This window comes from Phyllostomus discolor, chromosome 6 (assembly GCF_004126475.2).
Source record: "Phyllostomus discolor isolate MPI-MPIP mPhyDis1 chromosome 6, mPhyDis1.pri.v3, whole genome shotgun sequence".
Taxonomy (NCBI): domain Eukaryota; kingdom Metazoa; phylum Chordata; class Mammalia; order Chiroptera; family Phyllostomidae; genus Phyllostomus; species Phyllostomus discolor.
In genome coordinates, this window is record NC_040908.2 from 21893312 (window position 1) to 21904557 (window position 11246).

Sequence of the window (11246 nt, forward strand, 5' to 3'; positions counted from 1 at the left end):
GACCTTTACAATCCAACATGTTGTTGATTGTGCCCCTCTACAACTCAAAGCTGTGCAGTCCGGTCGCAGTTTAATATGATTCATTATCCTAAATTTAGAAAAAGTTGTGATTCTAAGAGCAAGTGACAAAAACCAGAGAATATCAAGCTCTTGTTGGCCGCCCTGGGCTACATTCGCCTTCAGACGGAGTCGAAGCTGCCAGCTGCGTTAATGAAAATGACCAGCCTGTTAGGAGAAGAATAACCAGGAGGTAGTGCAGATAAGAAGTTACAGGGGATTAAAACTCTCCTCTACTTCTGACTTCATAGTTAAAATATTTTCTTTGTTTTAAATATCTTTAAAAGCAAGACCCATGAGTGCATTTTGTGACTTTTCACTAGTTTTCATGAAATAAAGGATTGTGTGGTTATGGGATGAATTCAGGACCACTACCGCAGCCAGTCTTGATGTTGGGGAGCAGACTTTGGTGTGAAATAGTTGCAGATTTGCCAAAAAGTCATAGAATACAGTAGTTCCTATGTGACTCTGGAGCCCCGGCCACAGACGTTTTTGAAAACTGGGCCTTGCTAATGGCTGAAAGAACCAGAAATCTGTCTCATCTGATTCCGCTGGGCTTATCAGCACTTCACTTGCAGCCGTACAAAGAAGACTTTGTGCCGCTGAGCTGATAGGCTCCGCTGGAGGGAACGTGCATGGCAGGGAATGTGCCAACAGACTTAGAAAAGAAAACAGAAAGGCAGTGTAGACGCTGTCAAAATGAAGTGCCATGTTTTTGTTCACTCTATGGGGCCACGTGTTTATGCTGAACAGATCCAGGGATGTCAAAGTGCTAGCTTTGCTATTTTTAAATAAGTGCCTCCTCTCTCCTCTATATTCTCTTCTGATCAGCCATCCGGTGTTTAACATGCTTCAAATGCCAAGAAGCTTGATTTTAGTAGGAAATAGCACACACTTCTCAATCTGGGATAATAAAAAGTATATCTATTTTTCTATGTTGAAATGTGGATGCAGACAGAAATCACGGTGGGGGCCCAGTTTCTGGGGCTTTAATCCCCAGTTCAGAGGTCTCAACTTTTTTGCATTCGATGGAAACTTTTGAATGCTGGAAACTTTTATGGGAAAATTTCCAAAGATTAAACAGTAAATGGTACCTATTTCTATTATAAAACTATGTTTTGCAGCTTCTCTAAAACCATCTACAGTTATTGCAATAGTCATTGTCAGCCTTTGGCATGGTGCTGCTGGTTCAGTAGGTTTACTGACCTGCCCATATTCTCTGGTGTAGTCACGAGGAGCAGATCTCACATTTCCAGTAAACACACTTTCTCCCTTTGATTACTCTGCTTCTTAACACTTGTTCTTAACTTGTTACACGCAGCTCTGCACCCCACACTACAAACCCACAGATCTTAACATTCCATCTGGCACACATTGTCGGAATTATACGTTTTACGCTGTTGTAGCAAAAATAAATTTTATATGGAGATGAAAACTTGGCAGCATATTTATGTGGCTCTGGAGCATGCCTTGACATACTGCTTTTGTACAATATTGGCACCTTGCATAATCTTAAGCAAGTCACAGAAACTTTGTGCCTTGGTTTCTCCTCCTGCAAAATCTGAGTCAATTTGGTTTCTGTGGAGATACCGGTGAAAGCATTGTGAGCTCTCTAAAGGTAATTGGCTATGGAACTTTGCTGCAGGTTGGATTCTCCAGGAAATTGACTCTGAGATGGAGATGAGCACACAAGAAATGTCCTGGGGAGTATTCTTGGGATCAAGAGATGTGGAAGGAATGGAGCAAAAAGGACATGGCAGAAGGAGAGATTGGCTGTGGTCCCATCTAATAAGGGCTCAGCCAACTCCATGGGAGATTCTGAGGCTGGCCTGGCCCTTTAGATTTGTGCCAAGTTAGAGTGAGAGGGCAAACTCTTTATCTAGGTTGACCAGTCATTGAAGATAGCCTGCCATACAAAGGGGCAGTCAGTGACTTTGGGTGAGCTGGATCTCTTCTGTTGAAGCACTTCCCAGAGAGGACTCTCAGCAGAGAGCTGTCCTCCCACAATCTTCCCAGGAGGCAGGGAATCAATTCTTTATTCCTAAAGTGGGGATAGGGCTACCGAGCACAGCATGCACAACAAAAACCAAGCTAGAAGCAGCATACATGAATAAATCCTGCTTTCCTTTATGGTGCTCGGTGGTTTCCAATGAAGACAGAATCATGACATTATTGGTTATGGTGGGAAATCCTTTTCTTCACCACCAGCACTGTCACACAAAGTTCCAGGGCACCGTGATGCTGTAGGTCTGGCTTCAAAGTTCTAGCAGGGGAACTGCTGAAGGATTCTTCCTTGAATTGGGTTGACCTTCTTGCTTTCAGTAAGCCTTGTCTTCTTTGTGCACTCAGTACTATGTGATTTGGCTATATCTCCTCTGTAATATTCAAAGGGGAACATTTATAACCTTATATCTCTCAAGTCTTCATTTTTTATGCAAAAATGATCAGGTGTTTGAAATAGAGCATTGCATTTAGTCGATATATCTTCTAAGTCTTACAAGGCAAGACAGTACTCCCAATCTCCCCCCTTTCATGGCCTTAACATTTTAAAGAGAACAGGTCAGCTATCATGCAGACTCTCCTTATTCTGGATGCGCCTGATTGTTTCCTCATAATGTTGTTTAACGTGTTCCTCTTCAAGGTAGGAAATTAGATAGATTTAAAGGCTTGATGAGAATTAGGTTAAACGTCTTGGTAAGAATACTTAATTATATTTGTTTTGGAAAAGAAAAGTTGTGAAATGCACTTTGGAGTTCTAAAATACAAGAAGAAGAATTAATAGAACTAAGGGGAAATGGATGATTTAAAAATTATAATTGGAAGATAAAAACTCCTCTCTCAGCAATGATAGAAGAACAAGGCAAAAAAATCAGTAGAGATTTAAGGGATGTGAACAAGGCTACCAACTACCTTGACCTAGTTGATATTTATAAAACATTACCACCTCACTACTTGGGAATCATCATTCTCTTCAAGCACTTAACAGCATGCTCATCAAGATGGATCATGTTTTGAACAATAAAACAAACTTCTAAAATTCAAAAAGGATTGAAATTATACAGACTATAATCTCTGATTATAGAGCCAATAAATTATAAGTCAATAATAATAAGATGTCTAGAAAACCCCTAATATTTTGGAAGTTAAAAAACACTTCTAAGTAATTTATGGGTAAAATAAATAATAAAAGAAATTAGACAATATTTTAAACTAAAATAAAACAGAAGTACAACCTATCAAAACTTGTAGGAAGCAGCTAACACAATGCTTATAGGGAAATTTGTAGCTTTAAATGCTTATATTATATTAGGATAAAAAGTCAAATAATAGTGGAGGACCCAATTTAAAAAGCATAGTAAAAGAATGAAGAAACCCAAAGTAAGGAGGAAGATGGAATTTTTAGAAGATAAGAGCATAAATGGAAAGAAAAGAAAAACATGGCAACTGCAAATCTCATCTTCTGTTGGTGGGAGTGTATGATGGTACAGTCACTCTGGAAAAAATTCTGGAAGTCTCTTATAAAACTGAATATATACCTACCTTGGACCCAACAATTTCTCTTCTAGGTATTTATCCAAGAGAAATGAAAACACGTTCACAAAAAGAATTTGTACAAGAATTTTTATACGCTTTATTTATAAGAGCCAAAATGAACCACTAATACATCTAAGAATATGGATGATTCTTGAAGGCATTATTTTGAGTGGCAGAAGCTAATTCCAAAAAAAGTACATCCTGTATAATTCTATTTATGGGAAGTTCTAGAATGAGCAAAACTAATCTATGGTGAAAACTTTGGAACAGAGCTTGTCTCTGAGGGGGAGGCGAGGGAGGGGATTGACTGGGAAGGGTCATGGAAGAACATCCCAGTAATGATATGGACTTGAGGTATATAGATGTATCAATTTGTTAAAACTGAGCAAATGTATAATTTAATATCTGTGCATTTCATTTTATGTACATTTTCCATCAAAAGAAAAAATTATAAACAAATATTGAACTCTGTTTAATGATTTCCATACAGAATATTTAAGGGTAAACTGTACTGATGAACTTCACTTTGAAACGTCAAAAAATAAGATGGATTGGTGGGTAAAGAATGCATACAGATAGATGTAAAGGTGTGGTATAACAAGTATAGTAAAAAATTAATGGTACTATCTGTGGGTGTGGAAGTGCACCATAAAATTCGTTCAATTTTTCCCTTAGAAAATTTTCATATAAAATGTGGGGGCAAAGACATTTTGAAGACAATTAAGGGAAATTCAATAAGGACTTGGATATTAGGTGACATTACAGAATTATTTTTACCCAGTTTTCTTTGGTGTTTTAGTGGCATTGTGGTGATGCATGAGAGCTTATTCTTAGGAAAAGTGAGTTAAAATATTTAGTAGTTAGGTGTCATGATGTCAGCAACTCACTTGGAAATGATTCAACAAAAATTTAGCTAATAGGGAAAGTAAAGCAAAATGTTAACCATTGTTTAGATGCATGACTACTGGGCTGTTCATTGTTCTTTCCGTTCATTATAAAATTTTGAAAAAGTAAACAGTAGAAGAAAGGAGATAATATATCAAAGGACAAAGAATAAAAAGAATGGGAACTCTAAACCTGAGAGATCTACAGTTTCCGGTATTTCTTCAAAAGGACCAACTTTAGATGGGTAGCTACAGGCATCTACTTATTGCTGGGCCTGGTTCAGAAGGCATTAGCGTTCTCTCCCTGCCTTATGTCTTATTTTATTTCTCTGGACCGTTCTTCCTTCAGAGTTTGAATGTGAACATCTATATTCATGACCTTAACTTTTTGTCTTGATTCTAGACTACATTGTTTATGAGTTTGATGCTGTGTCTTTTTTGCCACAAATTAAGACCTGGGTTTTTAAAGTCAACTTAGTCAGTGACCCTTAATGCCTAAACTTTGCTTCACTAGGGATCCATTAGACTCTTCGCAAAAAAATTTACTGTCAAAAAGAAACGTGGGAAGAAGAGTAGGTCTAACACAGCAAAGTGTCTGTCATTGTTGAGGCTTAGCTTCTGGTGAGTGACCGAACCCTGAGACACGACCTAGAAACAGAGACTGTGCACACAACTCTGGGGCTGGGGAGCAGCGGGGGGACAGATGTTCTCACGAAGACCACCAGGCCGTCGTGACTGGGAGTGTATTGGGAAGCAGCATTTGGCTGTCTTCTGGGTCTCCTTTTATGTTTGTGTCTGTGTCTGGGTGCATTTATGTCTATTTGGGTCTCCTTCAGGAACTGGAAGGCTTTCTATGGGGAAATTATGCTTTGCTTCATTTCCCTGAGAATTCCTCAGCTAACATGTTTTCCTATTATGGAATCTAGCTAAGGATTTTTTTTTGGCTGAAAATAGATAAATTTCTTGATAAAAATGTAAATAGAGTGAATCTCTGAGTATCTCAAGCTGCCTTCGTTTCAATTCCCTGCATGATTCTGACAAAAATTCGTGTGCCTTTTACATTGGATACTCTAGATTAGTGGGCCCTGAACGTAACTGTCCCCAAGGATTTCACGGAGAGCTCTTCTAATTTAAATTCTCACACCCACCTAAAAATCCACAGAATTAGGATCCCCAGTCAATGGGCCCTTGGAATTCTTTTCTTTTCTTTTTTTTTTTTTTTTTGAGTTAAGCTACCCAAATTACTCCAACAGTAAACACATCTGTAGACCTACAGACCAGTGCCTCCCAAATTTTAATGCACGTATGAATCACCAGGATATCCTGTTAAAATCCAGACTCTGATTCAGTAGGTCTGAGGTGGAGCTCAAGATTCTGTATTTTTAACAGAACCCCTTGGTGCTGCACCAGTTTGCATACCTCCCTGTGAGTAGTGAGGAACTAGATTATATCCAGAAATTTCCCCCCTGCAATCCAGGTCACAGCTTCCTATCCCAGAGAGTCTGTTTAGCCAGCATTCAGCATGTGAGAAACTTTCTTATTTCCTTGTTTGATATCTCTTTGCTTTGAAATGTTGCTTGAACAGTTGCTAACCCAGATTAGGTTAACCAGTCACTTTGGTTTTTCCAGCAGGGGCCTAGTGTATGCCTATTGTCCTGGTAAATTACTAAAAATTCCTTCATTTGAAAGACAAATTATAAGGTAGCCCTTTGAAACCCACAAGCAGATGTGATATGTTATAATGCATGGAATATAGGTTGTGTAGGATCAAATTCTGGCTTCACTTCATACTACGTCTATAACTGCACGTAAGTCAAGCCTGTTATCTCACATGTGAAACAGAAGAGGTTTATTATGAGGATTTATAGAAATGATATAAGAAGCTTCTAGCACAGTGACTGGCATAGAGCAGGGACCCATTTATTAGTCCCCTATTTCTTACAGTCAATGAAGAAACAGCTCCTCTACTTTGGAATAATAAAAGCTCAGTGCTACTGTCAAGTTAGGGTCAGAAGCAGCTGTAGTATTAAAATGATGATGCACTTGTAGTTGAAAATACACTTGTGTTTCTGTGCAGCCCTCATTAGCTGCCTATGGAATGTATGTCTGAACCCATGTGATTACTATGTTATTCTGTGTACTTCAGTGCTAGGTTGATAAACCTAAATCCTGAATGAGGGAAATCAAGATATTAGCTTTTACTGAGTTTGAACTAGGTACCAGATGGAGGGAATTCCAAGTTGGAAGAGATCACTACCATCATTGAAGGATGAGGCATAGAAAAGTTTAATCCACCTATAAATGGAAAGACTTCACAAATTTCCTCTATAAGCCTCTATATCCAGTATTTTAGACCTAAAAACTTCACAAAAAACCTTTGATGTGACTAAAAGCACAGGGGAGAAAAGGTCGATGGGAATAGAGAAAACTTGGTGCCTTGGTCACACTGTTACTGCAGTAGAATGCCCATGAAAATGGCATTCAGCCTTTAAGGAAATTTGAACAAGATAGGATTGATGATTGGCTTCTAGAACCCTCACGCATCAGCTACACAGGTTCATCTGGATCATTTCATTAACCTTGCAGCATCATGACGGAGTATTTTAAAAAATTAGAAATTTTGGTATACCATTTGAGTGTATGGCAGAGTTTTTGTTTATTAGGAATTTGTGTGGGTCAGGCTCAGGCTGTATGTGCATTATCTTATTGAATATCCAAATAACTCCATGGGGTCAATGGTGTTATCATCTCCATTTGATAGGTGAGGAACACTGAGACAGGAAATTTAGTTTCATGCAAGGTCCCATCGCAAGTGAGAGAGAGGACGGAGCTCTGAACTTGGGTATGTCTAACTCGAAGGTCCTTATTCTTCACCACCACCTATGGCAGGGGCATCCAACTCATTTTCACCAGGGGCCACATCAGCCTCTCGGCTGCCTTCAAAGGGCTAAATGTGATTTTAGGACTGTGTGAATGTAACTGTTCCTTAACAGTTAAGTGAGAGCTTGGTGCTGCTGCCAGGCAGAAACAAGGTGCCAGGCCAGACAAAACAAGGTGGAGGGCTGGATTTGCCCTGCAGGCCTTGTGTTTGCCACCTGTGACCTATGGCTTCTGTGTGTTAATTAATGCGCCCATTCTTTCCACACTTCAAAAACGTTTTATTACCCCATTGTCCAATGTGCTCAAACTTGCAGTGGGCTCAGGAGCAAGGACTATGTGAGATATATCTAAATATGGAGCAAAGACAGCAGTCCATTGCATTGACCTGCAGTTGGGACAATTAGACAAAGTATTAATGTATTTTACAACTTCACTGAGGTAAAATTGAAGTACAATGAACTGCACATGTTTAGAGTGTACAAATTTATACAGCTTTAACAAATGTATACACCCATGAAACCATCACAATAATCAAGGTACCAATTATTTCTATTTCTTTAAATTTTCCTCCTGCTCCTTTGTAATCTATTCTGTCAATCTATTGGACCTCTGTCAAGATCCAATAGCAACTACTGATATGCTTCCTGTCACTAGAGATTAACATTTTTTTAGAATTTCATATAAATAGCATACAGTATATACCCCTTTTCATCATGCTTCTTTCACTTGGCATAATGATTGTGAGATTCATTGGAAATTTCTATTTGTTGAGCATGCCAATATTTTAATTTTATTGCTGAGTAGTTTTGCATTATGTGGACAAACCACAAGGGATTTAATCACTTACATATTGATGGGCATTCAAGTTGGTCTCATTTTGACTATTACAAATAAGGTCACTATGAATATTTGTGCACAAGTCTTATTGTGGATATATTTTCATTTCTCTTGGGTAAAAACCTAGGAGTGGACTAGCTAAGTGGGATGATAGGGATGTGCTGAATTTTTAAAGGAACTACCAAGATATTTTCTAAAATGGTTGTAGTAATGTACATTCTCATTGGCAGGGTTCCACATCCTCACCAGCCCCTGGTATTATTGGTTTAAAACACACACACACATACACACACACACACACACACACGACTCCCCCAAAGCAGAATTTATTTATTAAAAAATTGTGTATTTATTCTTACATGTTTAAATGTCATTCACCTTCAAAGTACTTTCCATTTAATGCAACATATCTGTTGAGATAGATTTTTTCCAGCTGCTCAGAACAGTTTTTGAACTCGTTGATTCTGTTGTCCTTCTGCCATATTTTGTTTTACCTCTTCCACCTTAGCAAAACATTTCCGTTTGAGGATATTTTTCAACTGAGGGGAAATAAAGTCACTTGGGGTGAGATGGGGTGAATATGGAGGGTGGGGCACAGGGATCAGGCTGTTTTGGTCAAAAACTGCTGAACACTCAGCACTTTGTGGACAGGTGTGCTCATAGATCACCCATCATGAAATGGGCAAACGTATTGAAAGGATCTCTAAAAAAAATTCATTGAAGCCAAATGTAGCCTCTCACAACAACACTAGCTGGCACACTGATACAGATGGGTTCCTAGAATACTCACCTAGCTGGAGAAGCCTATACTTCTGGAAGCAACTCTCCAGACAAATCCAGACAAAGTTTGTCTAGATTCCAGACAAATCCAGGAGATGCGCTCGTAGCTAAGAACAACATGTTCGTGGTAGTTAATCGGCCCTGAGGTTTGTAAGAAAGTCCATCAAGGCAGCATGGAGGCAGCCACCAGAATGTTCTACCCCCCTCCCCACCCCAGCTGTGTGGGTGAGGTGAAGCACAGAAGATGAAGATCCTGGTAGCACTGGGATTTTTCAGCTTTTATATACTATTTACTCATGCTGTCTTTATAGATATTTAAATAACATTGTTCTCAGAAATGCATGTGGTCAGAGTGTGGCTAAAGATTTTTTGTTAGACTAAGGGATGGGAGGTCTTGTGAAGGGGAACTTTACAGCAAAGATGCTATTTAATGAAACTAATTACCTGTGGAACTCGTAGAAAGAAGGACATAGGACCTAGGTGCAATATAACATAAAACTTTACTATTCAGAAAATACATATATATATATATATATATCCATCCAGAATTATCTTTGTATATATAACTATATATTATATATAACTATATATATTATATATATGGCATTCTACTTTATGTATAGTGGTATCTCCTTATAAAATATAGTATAAAATTTTTGCTGTATATATATCTAGCAAGGGGCAAACAGGACTATTCTTTATTAGTGTTTAGAACAAAAGGCATATACATAGACTATAATATGCTTAGGAAGATAGATTTTTTATTGCTAGTTAACTGCTTTATGCCTAGTGAATGCTGACATATATAATTTCTCAATTCTGGGCTTAATTCTTATAAAATCTCAAACCCAGAGTAGCACGGAAAGTTGATCTGGCAACGAGAACTTGCTAAGATAGTAGAAACTCACTGAGAACTAGTATGCCTGCAGAATTATGAAACATCAGATCGTGTTGCCACTGAAGGTGGGAGAGGTTGTCTTTTTTGGAGATCTGACATAGGTTGAGACTATTTTTTAGACTCTTAGATAATTATTCCAATCGTTGGCTCAAGAATCCTGTATGCCTGCTTCCCACTGATGGAAGAGATGTCCGATGTGTGACCTTTTCAGCTAAGGTGCCAGAGAAAACTCTATTGAGAAAGTCAGAAAGTGTGGGAGTAAATGCATGAAATTTGAATGAGATGAATGTGCATGTGATTATGGCTTTATAGTTGATGGTTTCCACTTTTTGAGCCTCAGTTTCCTTTGTATCTACTTACAAAAATCTTTGTAAAAATGAAATGGACAATGTATGTGAAGCCCTTGACATACAGTAACAATTAAATCAATATAAATTTTTTTTTAATTTTCCATAGGTCAGTGTTTAAAACATTAAAACAGTATGTTCCGTACTTACCTGGCAGGGGAGATACCATGATCACGAAGGTGGTTTTCCCAGGGCGAGGCTCACCCACTGCACTCTGGGTGTGCTGACCCCTGCAATTTCCCCAAATGCGGGAAGCTTGACCGCATAGTTTGTGGTAGTGGGGGGCTGCGTCCGTACTCTCCCCTGGTTAAAAGGAAACAAAAACAAAACAAAAAAACAGTAGGTTCACCATTTTTTGAGAATTATTTTTTTAAAAGTTGAAACTTCTTTGGCAGACCATTTTTCTTGCATTTGTGTAATTAGTTAAGCAATGGATTGGTTTCTCCTCTCGACTATAAATTCCACGAAGACAGCAAACTTGTCTACCTGGCTCACAGTAGTATTCCCAGATGTTGGCATAGAAATGGGTACACAGTAAGCAATAATATTTATTTCTTAAGTAAGTGAATAAATGTTGCTTGAAAGTCATTCCTATGAACTGTTGGTCTCTGGAAATCTTCTTAATTGCCTGTTTTTCCTCCAGAGAGGCCAAGATACCGGAGTGCATTCCAATCAGCAAAGGCAACCAAAGTGAAAAAACATACACAGATGGCCAGAGGCGATTCAACTCATTCTTCTTTATTTCAGGAAGTAGCTCCCCAAATAAAGTATATTTTTTTTGATAGGGCTATTTTGTCCCATGAGAAGGTTAATAGTTAAATCAAAAAAGCCTTAGTTATGAATGTCATAACTATCTGCTTTCACATGTTTATTATGAATGGGCAAGCAATTTCCTTTTCTGCTGTCAATTTCTTCAAGTGTAGTGGCTCTTCAACTTTGTCGAAGTACTTGGTGTACTCATACAACACAACCAAAGTTAGGCCCTGTCTGCAAAGTGGAGAGCTATTGAGATTCTGGCTCTTTAAAACA

General features: G+C 38.4%; 1 non-coding gene across 1 annotated transcript; it reads left to right on the forward strand.

Moving 5' to 3' along the window:
• Window positions 1–10359: 10359 nt before the first annotated feature.
• Window positions 10360–10523, forward strand: LOC114501222. The gene has a single exon (XR_003684974.1). It is a non-coding gene; the product is annotated as a U1 spliceosomal RNA (small nuclear RNA).
• Window positions 10524–11246: the final 723 nt, after the last annotated feature.